At 41.8% G+C, this 15,665-nt stretch overlaps 1 protein-coding gene across 2 annotated transcripts in view; it reads right to left on the reverse strand.

The window, feature by feature from the left end:
* Positions 1–13,452, reverse strand: part of CDK17 (cyclin dependent kinase 17) — an 87,484-nt gene extending 74,032 nt beyond the window's left edge. For both annotated transcript variants that reach the window (XM_048926445.1, XM_048926363.1), the window contains exon 1: positions 13,171–13,452. The gene's annotated coding sequence lies outside the window, so the exon portion shown is untranslated. The remainder of the gene's footprint in view (positions 1–13,170) is intronic.
* Positions 13,453–15,665: the final 2,213 nt, after the last annotated feature.

Raw genomic sequence — 15,665 nt, forward strand, 5'->3', positions numbered from 1 at the left:
GTTCCAGCGATCATCCCAATCTGACTTTGTATCTGTACAAATAAAAACACCTTAAAGACACACTACTTCATTCAGCTGCACTGAATTTTAGAAGCTGATCATATTATGCTGCACCGTTGTGATAAAACAGTGCATCCCACGCTACGGAACACGGCAGGTTAATTTCAGCATGCCAATTCATACAAAGAAAGTTCTCTTCCGCCTTTAAACTCAACTGACTTTGAATAATTACGAACTGTCAGAAAGCAACCCCCTCTTTTAGCCCTACTAAATTATTAATAATGCTGTTTTGAAACAAGATGTTTAAGTTCCAGAGGCTGTTTCACTAAGGAAAAAAAAAAAAAGAACAGCATTTTTACTTGATTTAGTACTTCTAATAAACTTCAGCTCGACAAAGACATGAATATTCTTTATTCATGCAGTGGATTATTCCTTCAAAAAGCACCCCGTGTACAGCCCATACAAAATGTAAACAGGTAGATATCACTGATGACAGCATTTAAGTCTTGAGAGAATTCATTTACCCTCTCAAGTCCCACTAGAAGAGTCTGTGTAATGAGCAGTGAAAACACTGAATGAAGTATTTATGATGTACATAGTATAAATCATATTCTGATATGCCAGACATGTATTTATAACGTGCCCAATGTACATTAACTAACCATGGAGTGCACAACAAATGGAAGTGCAGAAACTGCATACAGAGGAGGCCTTGCACATGCGAAGAAAATGTGGTTATCTTTCTTTACATCTCATTTGCTACATACAAATTTCACTCAGCCATAAAATGACAATTATAATCTTTTTCTCTCAATATGTGAATGCATCTCTTCAGAGAAGCCCAAAACTTTCCTCACATCTTTAAAGTAAGAAAGGTTTCATATACATCACATACAGGATTTTCAATTGTCCAAAAGACACAACAAGCCTAAGAGTAGATCACAATTATTAATGTTACTTCAAGATATCATAAACAAAACAGAAAGGCCTATGGTATAGAAATGCTACCAGTGCTTATAAGAATCCTAAATACCTTCTGTTTTCCAAAAAGGTCATAACAGCCTTCTATTCATCATCTGCCTATTTTCCATGAATTTAATTAACATTTAAAATAGAACATACTTCCCATTTTTAAGTTAAATTGCACATCACCTGTAAAATAAAATTTATTTGTAAAAACCCCAGTATAATAGATACACTGTCTCCAAGTAGTGTCCCAAAATTACACTCACATAAATCATTCCTTAGGGCAATTTTCTATTTTTTTTTTCCTTTCCAAACATTACCTTGATCTTCATATCTTACAGTAGGAGAAATACACATAATCAGTATTAAATTTAATTAAAAATATATCATTTTCAGAAGAAGACTCCAGCATTCATCAATACTTACAGAAAGTATATCTGGCTTTCAACTACTGCTATGTATCTAGGAAAAAAATTAAGCCTGCATTAGCCATAAAAAAGCAAAGATGTATAAACACTGTATTGCTGCATACAGAAATGCCAATATTTTTAAATTAATAAAAAATAAACTAGTAAAATTATATATCAGAAACTACAAGTCTCAATTATAGCAATACAAATTCTTACAGCTATTCTCTGTTTTTATTTTGAAATCTCCATGATTTTCTTTAATTTTACTCACTAAATATTAGCAAAATTATTTGAGTAAATAAATTTCTGAACTACACACATAAGAATTTCCAGGACAGAAAATAACAATAAAACCCTGAGCTGGGCATTAGGCTGATTTTGCTACTTAGTGACTTTGGGTGTTTGAAGCAATATCAACTTGCCATCTGAAGAGCAATGCAAACTAAAATTATTCTATGAACTTCAAAAGGAGTTTAAAACTTGAGGTAAAATATAAATAATTCCTAGTAGCATCCAAATTAGTTAAAAACAAACAAACAAAAAAACTTGTGAAGATTTATGCATACAAAGAACAACACTGCATGCATCTTGCGACGTTGGGATGTTCCCTGCAGATTGCTTTTTAAACAGCATTTCCCACAATACTGATGGACAAAATGAAATGAAACTATGAAGTGAAACTATATTGGAAGCTAAGGATAATAGTTGCTTCTTGTCTGTGGGAAGTTTAAACCTTATTCAGGGCATTGCCTGTGTATAACACACATATTTAAAGATCCAAGGTGCTCAACGAAAAGAAAAAAAGTACAAGTAGAAAAGTAGTAAGAGGCATTTCATGGCCCTGAAATTCTGAAGACAGCAATCCATTTATGAGCACAAAGGCGCAGAAGCAAACAGTGTTCAGAGGTGCTGATCAAAGAAAAACTGTTTCTGAACCAGGTAGAGCAACAAAGCAGTGACACCAGAATACAATGTGCCAGGGCATTCCAAACACCTCTTAGCTTCAGTTCAATCTCCTTTATTGTAATACTTATGACCCTTCAGCATCAACCAGTAATCATCTCCACGTTGTCTGCAACACCACTGCATTCAGCCTACAGCATTTCAAGACAGATTTGAAAGAGCTGAGACATTCCCATGACCTACGAAGAGCTGAAAGCATTTCATTATCCACGGCACACGTAATAAGCACGTACCGTGAGCAATGCTGTATGCAGCAGCTCAGGGGCAGATCTGCATACATGGTGTGTCAGTGGATAAACACGACTGAGCTTTTACACCAAAATACTGCTGACAGCACATTCAGCAAAGCCCTACAACAACCCCTAGACTCTCCTCTTTGGCTTAAAACAAACCAAAAGCAGCAGACCTGCGCTGTCCCACAAGAACAGATTTCACTCCATCTCCAGTCTGACACACAGCTTGCTGAAGTGACACACCCAGGCTGTAAAGCTCTCGTTTGGTCACTGCTACAGACTCAATCACTCACTTGTGAAATCTGTATTCATTGCCCTTCCTACCCAACAAAACTACTGCTAACCCCAAGGTTTGGCTCAGAAATTGGGCTTAAGAAAGCTGCTCAGTCACACAGATGGGGAGGGAAGAGGAACAGTTCTGTAAAAAAGGCTCACCTCTCCTCTGACACAGGGCACAGCTTCCCCTTATTCCACGCTGTGCAGCAAAAAGCTTGCTCAGCTCTAAGACTCACAAACATTAATCCCACTGGAATAGTAGAATAACACTATTATCCAACAAAAAAAGCAAGGCTGGTGCACACTGCAGAAGGAGCAGAAGGAAAAAAGAACGAACCATCAGAAACACCTACCATTTTTTAAACAAAATGGAACGCAGCTTTCTGAAGTCTCTTGAGAAAATATTTATAAATTAGAATAATATAGCAACTACCATAAATAAATTAGTGAAAGTTACATTGTTTAATATTCTTTCAACCTCCATTAAATCTCAGAATACAAGGGAAAAAATATTTGTCATTGGGATCCACTAACAGTTAAATGCATTACCTTTGGGGTGGGGCTCTTCTCATAAAAGTGACGATACAGAAAAGGAATTTTCTCCGTCAACAATTTTGCTTCCTGTGCTTTATCAGAGAGTTTTGTTGGTTTAGTTTTTGGAGAGTTTTTTTTTTAAACCTCCTGAAGTGACAAAGACTTGTTACTGCAGTCTGGTACTGGGAGCTCTGTACACCCAATACAGACTAGGGAGGGTACTTCCCTCTGCAAGGTTATGTGTGCATTAGCTCTGTCTGATGTGCAGCTGGAAAAGGCACCAGTACAATCACCTAGACTGCGACGTAAAGCAGTAATGTGGATTAAGCAGTTCAGGACAGATCCACTTACCTAGGTATAAAAATACTGGCAGCAAGACACCAGCTAGCCCCAAATGTGGGGAAAGCCATCCCATCGTGTCAGCACAAAGCTGGCCCAAAAGTACTTATTTTACAGATGCACCACCTCTGTACTTCTCATCCACATGTTTCTAAGAAAAGTCTAAATGCTTACCAACAAGTCTATACCACAAGATTTTTCCAAGCCTACAGGGGCATTACTTCTCTTAGCAGCTGTCTGCAGCAGACCCTGCTAAGTCTGATTTACAAAATGCCCTGACGGTCACACCTTGAAGATTACCATCTTAAATGAGCCTCCAATTAAGAACACAAAACTCAACATACATTATCTTTCCCTACATACCTTTTTAACTATTGATGTATTGCTTCCCATGAAAACTGGCTGATGTTAACAGCAGCTACTACAATAACCTTCAACAAGTTATTTAAGATGTATAAAAAAAAAAAACAAGAAATATCCTTTGCAAATAATGAATCTCAAGAAAATCGTTCTCAATATACTAGTAAAATACAGATATATCTTCCAAGCAAAAAATCTCTGGAATGAGCTGCAACTGCAGTTGCCATGAGCAACTACAGCAACCCCATCACAGAAAGATCCAAATTGAGTACTGACTATACATTGCAGTGCCATTAAGTTTGTAATGAGCATCAAAAGCAAGTTAAGTATACGTTCACATCTTGAGTAGGCTTGTTTTATCTTGGACCACACACATCTAAAAAATAGTTTCTGAAATACAAAAAAGATTATTTTCATCTTTTCCTGCAACCTTCATTTCTGAAATTACCATGAGACATAAAATGAAAACAGATTGTTCAGTCATCTATCTCAATATTCAAATATAATGGCATTATCACTACTACTGACACTGCTGGAATTTTAATTTCTTCTAGGCATATGTAAGTAGAAGGGAAGAATAAAGAGAAATCAGTGTTTCTTGCTTACATGTTAAAGACCCAACTGTATGAATAGCAAGGCGGAAGGGGGAGGGAGCACATTATTTGTCTCCAGGCGCTTTGCAGACAGTTTCATATCAATTGTGGAGTCAAATATCAGCTTTACAGCACCAGTAAGAAAATGCTTTGCTCCCTAGCCACCCTCTCTTCTTCACCAACAGCCATGTAAGCCTTCCCTCTTCCTCCAACTCTCTTCCCCTCCCACACATAAAGTGGAAACCTACTCAGTAAGAGTAAGAACTTCTGAAGCAAGCGCTCAATTCAGCTCAAACTGGGATGCTGTAATACCATAACAAGGACTGCAGTGGGCTCCAGTAATGTCGAAGGAGAGGCAGTTCTGTATTAAGATGTTAGTACTGCCTTTGAAAGCATTACTCTACTGATTATAGATAGAAGTAGTAGAAAACAAATGAACAAACACCAGCACTCAAATCAGCCAATCTGGCACAAATCATATTTTAGATAAGATTATTTGATAAAATAGTTTCCAAGTTTCAACAACTCATTTTAGAAACAGATGATAAAAGAGAATGTGGGCATTTTGCTATGACACAGGTCACAGTCACAGGTGCAAATTGCCACTGCCCATTCATTCACCCCCAAAATAACTTCACAATGACAAACAATGTACAACTTAAATCCTTCAACTAACGTCCACCTCTTCCACCAACAGAAACAATCCTAAATAGCAGGAAAACAAAACTCCTATTAGGTAAGAATACAAAACAAAATCCCATTTTAAAGGAAGCAGGTTCAGAATACTTCCTTATCATCACAGTACGTTTCATACACAAAGTAAAAACACATTTTGAAATGCAACAGCTAAGGTTAGTATAAAAACACATCACGTCCATAACTTCAGAACTCATAATCTACTTGGCACTGTTCCTAAAATAGGAAAATTGCAAAATTCAAGAAGAAAAGCATATAGCTATGGAATCTATTTACTACTGTACGCAGCTATGCTGTATTTCCCAAGCTGTCCAGGAAAAAGGGAGTATGCTTAGTACCAAAATGACTTCCTCTCCCTAAATACATTTTAGAAGTTATTTTTTGGCTTACAGATCAAACGTTTTGCTTTTGAGAATTATATCCAGATGAATCAGAAAGAAGCCACAATACAACATTCAGGTTAACTGCATTCCCTGATAAACAACACAGTATTATAGGCAGCAGGTTTAAAAATACTGTGACTTGTGCAAATGGGAACACTGTAAGCTGTTTATCTTGTTTAATCCTGAAGGTAAATAACATAAGCTTTCAAATATTTTGCGTTGCCATAACCTACTGAATCATGCTGGCAAAGCTAATGAAATACTATGGAGAATCTTAAAGTTCTGGAATTGTCTCTGAAATTGTATTATTGTACAGATAAGAAATAGAGGAAATCATTGTCAAGAACACTCAGCAGCAATACCAGCAATGTAAATCCAAGCTGTAGCTTCAGTAAAGCCAAAGATCTCATCTTCCCAGGTGACCAATTCTTCAGAAAGGATGTGGATTCTGCACAAATGTCCTAATGAAGTCCCTTTCAAATATGACCACCATGGCCATCCACTTTTTGTTGCTGTCTACTCAAGACATTTGTTCTGAACTCAATTTCAGATTAAATCGTTCAATTTTTAAACATTATTTTCAAGAAAAAAAATTTTCAACTTCAAATTTTTGTCCTGCAATACTAAGAACCTCACAGCTCCCATCTCAAAGATGTACCTGTATTCAAAACAAATAATATGTATGATTTACCAGTAACTATTTGCCACCATCTCTTTTTTTCCATTACCAAAATAAAGTCTGAGCTGCCATTTTGCACCACGCTTTCAAAAGACTTTAATAAAAGCATTACACACTCGATATATTTAGCAGTCAAGGACCTCCTTTCCTCTCCGTGCAAGAGGAAGTTTCCCCTCCCATCTGCTCAGGATATTTAAAAAAATAAATAATTGCAAACTGCTATTTTTCCACGATCCTGCAGAAGGTGACTCTTACATATGTGAAAAAAACACCAAAACAACTCAACCAACAAACCTGAGTTTGCACCCCAGTGTCTGTTTTAACCTCCACTGCCATCCCAGAGCAGCCACAAGCAGCACAGCCCATAGCACTCAATTCCACCTTCTAACAGCGGGAGCTGCTGGTGCTGGGCAGCACAGGGCCAAGCGCAGCCTCCTGCAGCCATCTGAGCTTTGCATTTGGTTTTCAATGAGCCTATAAATAAGGTAAATTATTATAAAATACTTCTGCGAGGAGGCACTTAAACTGTTTAGTTAGATATTTATGCCAAGGCTTTTAAGACTGAGTGGTAGTTAAGAAGGAAACAACCTTCCTGCACTTTTAAACACCCCGCTGCTGTTTATGACAACTGGATCTTCACGGACAGAGAAAAAACAGAGGACGTGGCTCTTGCAACAAGCTAGGAACAGACAAAAAACAGGGATCTTGATGCTCCTCAGTTAAAACTCACAGCCACCACTGCTTTGGCCTATGTAGAGTGTTCATGAATTCTACGATCAGAAATTCAGCTTTCAGCTGTACTGAAAGTCCAGTAAAATGTAATATATTATGTTAAACTTGATTTTAAACCTCTCACGTATGAGTTATGATCACTGAAACTTCCAAACCTGCGCCAACGACCCATTCTGGCGAAGTTCTCTGGGCTCTATGTACAAAAAGGGTGAGCAATTTTCACTTTCTCTTGCTCCCCTGACAAACACTCCTGATAGCCAGCACTGAGCAGCCTCCCTCGGACACCCTGACATTGCTGAGCCCACACGGCACACCGTGACCTAACTGCGGTATTTATAGGGACTGCTTGGCTCGTGCCATCGGTCAGCCAGGTTTTACTCTGTCATACACAGACACGTGAACAACCACTGTTGTTCCTTAAACAAAACGTCACGCAACAACCAACCAAAGGTTTTTACAGGTCTGTTCTGCAGTATCAACAGTCACGTATCACAAAGTTTGTCTCTTATCAAGAGACTCGGAAGTTATTTTCACAAGATCAACTTTCCATAAACTTGTGATGGATCACTGTAATTTTCACCTCAACTTTAACTTTAGCCCAGTAAATAGCCTTTACAATGCTCATTACCAACTCTTAGCACACTTCAATTGCGCTCATCACAAATTTCCTCAGTATTCTAAGACCTCCTGACAAACACCAACTGTACCAATACCTCAGAAAATGCCCCGTCAACATTTTGCAATTCTTACCATACAACTCCAGGGGCTGCTGTTCAACATCTTCAAGCTATTTTAAGAAGCACTTCAAAGCATCATGTGTATGACTATCATCTGGTTTTACTTATGAACATAAGAGTATTTAATGAACATCACTGACCTCTTCTGAATAGCAACAAATACTACCATTTTCTTTAGTGTTTTCACGGGCTAATAGCCTTGTTAGAATTCATTTGCTTTCCAAAACGCATCCTGCCCTTTGGTCACAGTTTTTTCCTCATCACAGTCTTTGACTTTGCTGATCAACCACATGCACTTCAACTTCTATACATTTTTGTGAACAGGCTTCTATAGAGAGAAACTCAAACAAGTTTCTCTCAGTTACCAGAAAACCCATTGTCTTTTATGAATGTTCTTTGATCAGTCTTGGTAATTCCCATCTCCAAAAGATCTTTATTTTCATGAATATATACATATTATTTTCATGAATGCCAATCAGCTCCATTACTGTAAACGTCACTAAAAATATCTTTAATACTTGCTGTATAAAAACATCTTCCACGTATCTGAACAAATCAAGATACTCCACACTAGTAATATGTGAATAAGGAGTCAAAAACACTTGCAAAGGGATGTTCCTGAAAGAAGACTTCTGGTTATGAAAGCTCAGGTGAAGATGCGATGTCCACAGAGGGGAAAGCCAGGATCCTGCCAGCTCCAGCACGAACAGACAGTGAGGCTGACAAGGCACAGCTGCTAAAAATCAGAGACCGTCGTGCAACTCCAGCACGCCTTGAAAACAGCAGCAGAAGGCGTACAATTATAAGGAATAGGCTATAATTAAATCAAATATGATTAGACAGCATGCAGTAACTTTCACTTACACAAGATATCTAGCAAGCCCAACCTAAAATATGAAAACAAGTGAGAACTGTGTCTAGGAGGATAAACAAGACATTTCTCTTTGTTGTGGTATAATAACACAGCTTCGTTCATCATAATATATGCAGAATTCATTGTTCCAGAGAATATTAAAAAAAAAAAAGGGGGGGATGGGATGATAGTCAAACACTTGGCTAACACTGTGTTCTTCAACTTACTACGTTTTCAAGGCATTAGAGAAAGAACACTCACAAATTTACCCTTACATTCACTGAAGCCTTCACGTACTTAGAAAGCATTCAGAAAGTACTTTATCTCTTTTTTCTAATTTGCCCCATCATACAAAGAACAAAAATACTTTCACTGCTGTGTTTTTCTGGCCATGCTATTCACGTTTTTTCTCTGTATTGAACACAGAACCCCCCGAAAACCTGATGGTCCCAATAATAGAAATTTCTGATCTTTTAAAAACAGGCACTAGACCTCAAAAGCCCAAACATGTCAGTAACGATGATTTCCAGAATTGGTGCATTTAAAGGATTTTATAATACAGTCATTCATGGGGTTTAATGATCTCCATTAAGAAGTGGCAAAAGCCTTATTGTTTGAGGATTTACAACGGATCAGAAAACACATTAGGAAATATAAAATAAGAATTCTTCCTTGGCATGGAAATGACCAAATTAATCTCTCTTTCTAATTTTATGTTGTCAGCATAAATTGCATGATTCCAGAAAGTGCTCAAATCCTAAACATGGATCTGTATTCCTGCATGACTTCATGCTTTCTTCGATAACTATGGCTTTCCAACAATATACGAATATGAAAATACTGTAAAACTTGCACAAGAAATCACCTTTTCAAGGCAACATTCTTTCTTCATGCTGTCATAATCAAAGCCCAAACTTGCCATTTCAATTACAGATATACCATTCACTGGTTCTTCCATTGGAACTTAGCATTTTTTAAAATACATGCAGGATATTGTATTATGCAAAAAGAAAAAAACAAACAAACAAACCAAAAGCTAGTTAATGCAAGTTACTTGACTTATGCAGCCTTTAAAGTTACCATTCTCCATATAACTGGATCAGAGAACAGAAGCTGAACCACTGCAGTTAGATATCCGAGTAAGGCAGCTCAGCTGAACGCCACAGCTGATACTTCTGCTAAAACAAGGCCAGGAAACCACCAGCTCTATAGGAAGTACCAATCCACAGTCAGTTAACAGTGCAGTATCAGCACACTGCAGTATCCCTACATTAAGTAGGGATTTGTATTTGATACAGTTATTGCTAGTCATTTAGCTAAATGAGTATTAACTCTCACTCTGCAGAGAAACACCTACCAAAACTGGAATCACAATTCTCCACAAAATACATGGAAAAAAGAAAACACCTCTTGTCATTGATGACATTTCTGTGAAATTACTATTTCTGGAAGTATTATCTGTTATTCGTGTTTCTAGGGGAAAAACATGACTAGGCTCTGAAAGGGTATAACACATTTACTAAGTTTATTAACATAACATGTAGCCTCAGATTTCTTAAATGTTTCTAAGAATTCGATTAAAATTACTGCCTAGTAATTAGAGCATTCAAATATAAAACGCTTTTAGTTTTAACAACCAAGTACAATGATCTCCGTATCAGCGTGTGAACTGGCACCAAAATAATTCAAGTTCTACATTCAGAATGAGAATGTCATCACTACAGTGACATGCACTGCAAAAAAGACAATGGTCACCAGCAGTACAGCGTGTCAGTCTGTTCTTTAAATGAGAAGCACAGCACTGGGCAGCACAAACAGAACGAAGACTGTGGAACCGTCGAGCAAACATCTGGCGTTTTGAAAGCATTTCTACAGCACAAGTTGTGGAGGAGAGTTTTGTATCAGATTCTGAAGTGTCACCAATGACAGCGGTGTGCAGCTGAGTCATGAGACACATAACTGAAACTTGCTGCCAAAAAAATAAAAACTTAAAAACCACGCAGCGGAGATCTTAAGAATTGTAACCAATAGTCAGCATGTTTACAAATACCAAACATACACTAGAAAAGCCTGGTTTTTAGACGGTTTTTGGATTTTAAGACTATTTTTCCCCCCTAGCTACAAATAAAAGCAGACCAGTCCACAGATCACCCACTTCTTCCACTCCACATGGAAGCAGCAATTCTCAGGAAAGGTTTTAATGCAGCGCTCATAGAATGAGTCTCCAGCGAAGCCCTTCCTGACGGTACTTAGGTTGGCTTACTCAAATACACTGCATTGAACCAGAACTTACTAAGATTAGTGAAACCTTTTTTTTTTTTCCCCTCCAAGCAGCAGAATCCTATTTAAGAAATTGGAAGAATGCGTATGTTAACAATCCAGCCAGAAATCTTGGCATATTATTAGTTGTTGGTACTATGTGGCACACCAGGCATACGGGATATCTATGCCATAAGCAATCTCCTATTTTTATGCTGCAGCGCTATGCAGAAATTGAAGATGTTTTTCCCATTCAGGGGAAAAACAGCTGGTTTTCAGTTACTCTAAGTCTATACTGGAATTATATATTATTTCTCTACACGCCAGGGGTGCTTTCTATATTAAATTGATGAATTAATGCACAACATCCTTGGCCAAGCTAAAAATAAATGACCTCGTGCTTCCCAACTACCATTTGCTGCAGACAACACAGGCTCCGATTCGAAAGAAGCATGGATGCAGGCAGACCCCTACTGATCTGTGTGGAATTCCATCCTGGGAGGACACCAGGATGCACCAACACGCAAAGCCCAGGTCTGAGCAGTCCCACGCTATCCAATTAAAGGTGCTGTAAGCCAGACTGCTCATTGACAGGCAGGATTTACATAATGCCATCAAAAAGGGATGCTTTCATCTCTCAAATTCAAGCGGCCTTTTTAACGCCAAGTTAACACTGTAATGACTTCTCTGTTGGAGGAGGAGATTGGGTTTGTTCTTTCAAGTATAAATAATTTTAAGGAAAATTTTTCACTCTGCATTTCAAACATATGATTCCATGTTTTTGTATCTGTTACTTCTGCGTTAATTATTCAAAACAGGCCTTTCTCACATCACATCAAGTGCAGATATAAATAACAAGGGCTGTGCAATGAGCACCCAGGATTCCTACAACAAAGCAATATGGCAATTTTTTTAGTATCTTATGCACACAAAATACCAGGTCACCTCCTTCACTTTTACATAGTTCTAACATGAAAACAAACCCGAATCTGGCACTGTCTGATTTGATAAGTTTTCTTCTGACCCATGTCTTCCACATATTTAACCTCTGCTCATCTAGTCTGCAGCTCAATTAGTACCATTCAAGAAGGAAAGGAAAGGAAGAATATCAAATCCGGCTTCCTCTCCTCATATATAAGCCACAATAGATATGAGCAAGTTTTTATTGATCTTCTGTTAAATTATAAAAGGAAGAAACCACACACACGTAAGTTATTTACTGAAATAAAATGAAGGAAATAGAGGTCTTTGACATGAAGTAATTTGGAGTATGATGCACTTCAGCCCTGTTTTCCTCACCATACCCATAATACCAGTAGCCATCATTATAAAAGTGCCAAAGACAGCTTAGAGCAGAACACAACTCTGTTTTGCAGCTGAAATTGGTGCAGAAAAGAGACAAAGAGGTCTGTCAGCACACAGCTCAGCAGCAGATTCACAGCAGCAGAACCAGAGCATGGGTACAGTTCCAGGGGATTCACAGGGCACCAAAGGCACCCATGGGCATCCACCCCACCTTCCTGGGGAGGGAAGCACCGCTCTGCTCCCGCTGGCCTCGTGCCATCACATATCTGGCAGAGGAAGGGGAAGAAGAAGAGGAGTTCACCGAAGTTCACGGTCAGCCAATGTTCACGTATCCTGTCATGCAGCAACACGGAGGGGCGCAGGGCACAAAAGCCCTTATGCCACACACACAACCGACAGATTTTGGGTGTGCGTGCGTGCGTGTGGGGGGAGGGAGGGCCGCAACAGGATCGAATGTGTCATCTGTGCGGAGGCTGCGAAGCGCGGAGCTGTCAGAAGAAAGCAGCCTCGCTAGCAGAGGGGGCGGCGGGGAGGGAGGGAGTCTACAAGCGCGGCCGGGACCGCAAGCACCGCCGGGGCCGCCCCGCCGCCCCCAGGCCTCGCGTTCTGGCCAGGGCCGAGGAGCGACGGCAGCCCCCGGGAGCCGCCCCCGCTCGGGCCCCGGGGCCGCCCGCGGACGGCGGAAATCCCCCGCAGCCCCTCCGCGGCGTCTGCGGGTCCTCGGGCGGCCCCGGCCCCGCCGGGAGCCCCCGGCCCGGCTCCCGAGCCTCCCGAGCCCCCGCAGGCCGAGGCCCCGCTCCGGCGGCCGGCCCCGCAGCCCGGGCACGCAGACAATGAGCGGCCCCAACTCACCAGTAGCGCCGGGGCTCCGCGGGTCCGGGGGCGGATCTCCTGCCCCTTCTCCTTTCTCTCCTCCTCCGCCCAGGAGCGATATCCGGACGCGCTGGGAGCCGAGCCCCCTCCTCCCCTCGCCGCCCCGAGAGCCGCCGGCCGCGCCACCTCCTCGAGCGAAGTCACTTTATTCCCCGCTCCAACATGGCTGCTTTCCCCGCCGTCGCCTTTCCGCGGCTCCCCAGCGGAACGCGGCCGCGGGCCGTGCCGGGAGCCGAACGCTACCGGTGCCGAGCGCGGAGCCTCGCGTCAGCCGGTCCGGGCCGAGCGCCGCGCGCGGACGGGCCGAGCCGGGCTACGCGTCTCCGCTGCGGGCTGCCGTCTCCGCCCGCTCGCAGCGCACTGAGCCAGCCCCGCCGGCAGCCCGAGCGCAGGAGGGGCCGCGGGGGAGGCCGGACGCCGGCGACACCTAGCGGCTGCGGAGAGCGCTGAGTGAGGGGGGGCGGACAGAGAGAGCCGGGCGCCGGGCCGCGGCCTCGGGAAATGCCCTCGAGCGGCGGAGGGGAGCTCGGGCCGCCTTCCCTGGGCCGGGGGAGCCGGGCCCAGCCGGACGCAGGGGGCGCTGCTGCTCCCCGCGCGGCGGTGCGCGGCCTGGCCTGCGGGGCGCGGCCTGCGGGGCTCCCCCCGGGCTGTGCCAGCTTGGGGAGGGGCTTCCGCTCGCTCCAGGTGTAGCGGCCGCCGGCGGCTACCCCTGTGGTGCTTGGCGTGCGGCTTGCGGGAGGGTGGAGGCCGTCTGTGAGGGAGCAGCCGCCCCCCTCGCCTGTTAGGGGTGGCCATGTAGCTTCTGCAGGTTTCTTGCTCAGTAGCGATGAAAACGTCCTTTCCATTATGCCTTGGTATTTTCTTACTAATGCTGCATTCACAGTCCGTGTGCCATCCCTGTGCTCATCCTGCCCGCAACAACCATGCTTCCTCCTCGCTCTTCCATTCATAATCTTTTTTTTCTTGTTCAAAATGATCCAGTTTGCATTCCCTCACTTCTCAGTCCTTTCTGCCCCAAAATGTCTCAACCTTCCTGTACGGAGCAAAATCTACAAGTTACCCTTACAAGCAATTTATTTTGCACTGTATCTTCTTGACATGTTTCCACCAAACGAAGAACAAAATAGAACAATATGTCCAAATCTGAAGTGATCTCAGTGATGTGTGTTTGAGCTTCAAGTACCAGGTCACAGATACACTTATGGCACACTCTGCCCAATTGTTTGTTTTTTGTTTTTTCATTTTGGACACTTTCTGATTTTTGCTTTTATTTTGTTGGCCAAAGTTCAGAGTCACAGCCACAAGGCCTTTTGTCCAAGCAGACCTGCAGTCCTCTGGCTGAATATGTGAAACCAAACCGTGGTCTCCTCAGGAAAGCTGATAGGACATCCATGTTCGTGCTTTGTGGTACACCCAGGCACCCTGAGGGAGACCTACCTGAGGGAGATCTGCAGGCAGCTCTGTGCTAAGGTGGAGGCTGCAGTGCAAGCTCCTGAGCTTAAGGAGCTCCATGTGCAGCTCATTCCAGCCAGTCTTTCTCCACAGTGGGGCCAAGAGGGAGCTGTACTTGCAAAAGCAGTGCCAGCAAAAATTTCCCTTGCTTTCAGCTCAGTTGCAACCTTCCAGCAGTGCAAATGAACCAGAACACTGACGAACGTTTCCCAGTAAACAGAAGTAACTTGCTCTTGCCTAAAAAGGAATGCAAGCATCAAGCCACTTATTAGTGCATACAGATTCACTTTGCTCATGCTGATATATGCTCCTAGTGAAATCAGTTGAGGATAAAAAGCAGTAAATATGACTCAGAAGCATGCTTGAAGTCTACGTAGACAAAACATGATTATTGAGCTCATTCTGAATGTGTTCAAGACATAGGATAGCAGACTTACTTTTGCAAAATATGTGGGATTTTTAATGACAGAGAAAGCAGACATTTGTGCTTTGAACTTCTGACAATGCAAAGATATCCCTTACTGATCTCTTCTGCAGCTCAGGACCTACCAGTTCTTGCTAGACCTGCCAGTTCTTCTCATCTCTGAATGCTAACGAGATGATCTGTGCTTTGTTTTTATCTTACTCAATTTGAAGGCTATTTTGGCTAAGTAATATCATTATAAATGATTGTGTGCAGGTTTGTTATTACATACATGAATTGTAGAACAAGTTCCTGAGACAGCAACAAGTGCGCTTACTGCAGCACACCCAATAAACTACGTTTAAAAGGAGGTGGGCTGGAAGTTCATGAAGCTGTGCTTTATTTTCAAGTACTAAAATATTAGTAAGATAGTAATGCTTCTGCTGTGCTTATTTTATTTTATACACATTCATGACTGTCACTTACAATTCAGTTGTGACAGCATAAGTAGTCGTGACAAGATGAGAAACTAAAAACTGAGTGGTTAGGATGAACTACCCAAAAACCAAGGTGTGAACAGTACCAAAGCAAGAAAGATTGACAGACTAAAGTTTGAAAT

Source organism: Lagopus muta, chromosome 1 (genome assembly GCF_023343835.1).
Source record: "Lagopus muta isolate bLagMut1 chromosome 1, bLagMut1 primary, whole genome shotgun sequence".
NCBI lineage: Eukaryota > Metazoa > Chordata > Aves > Galliformes > Phasianidae > Lagopus > Lagopus muta.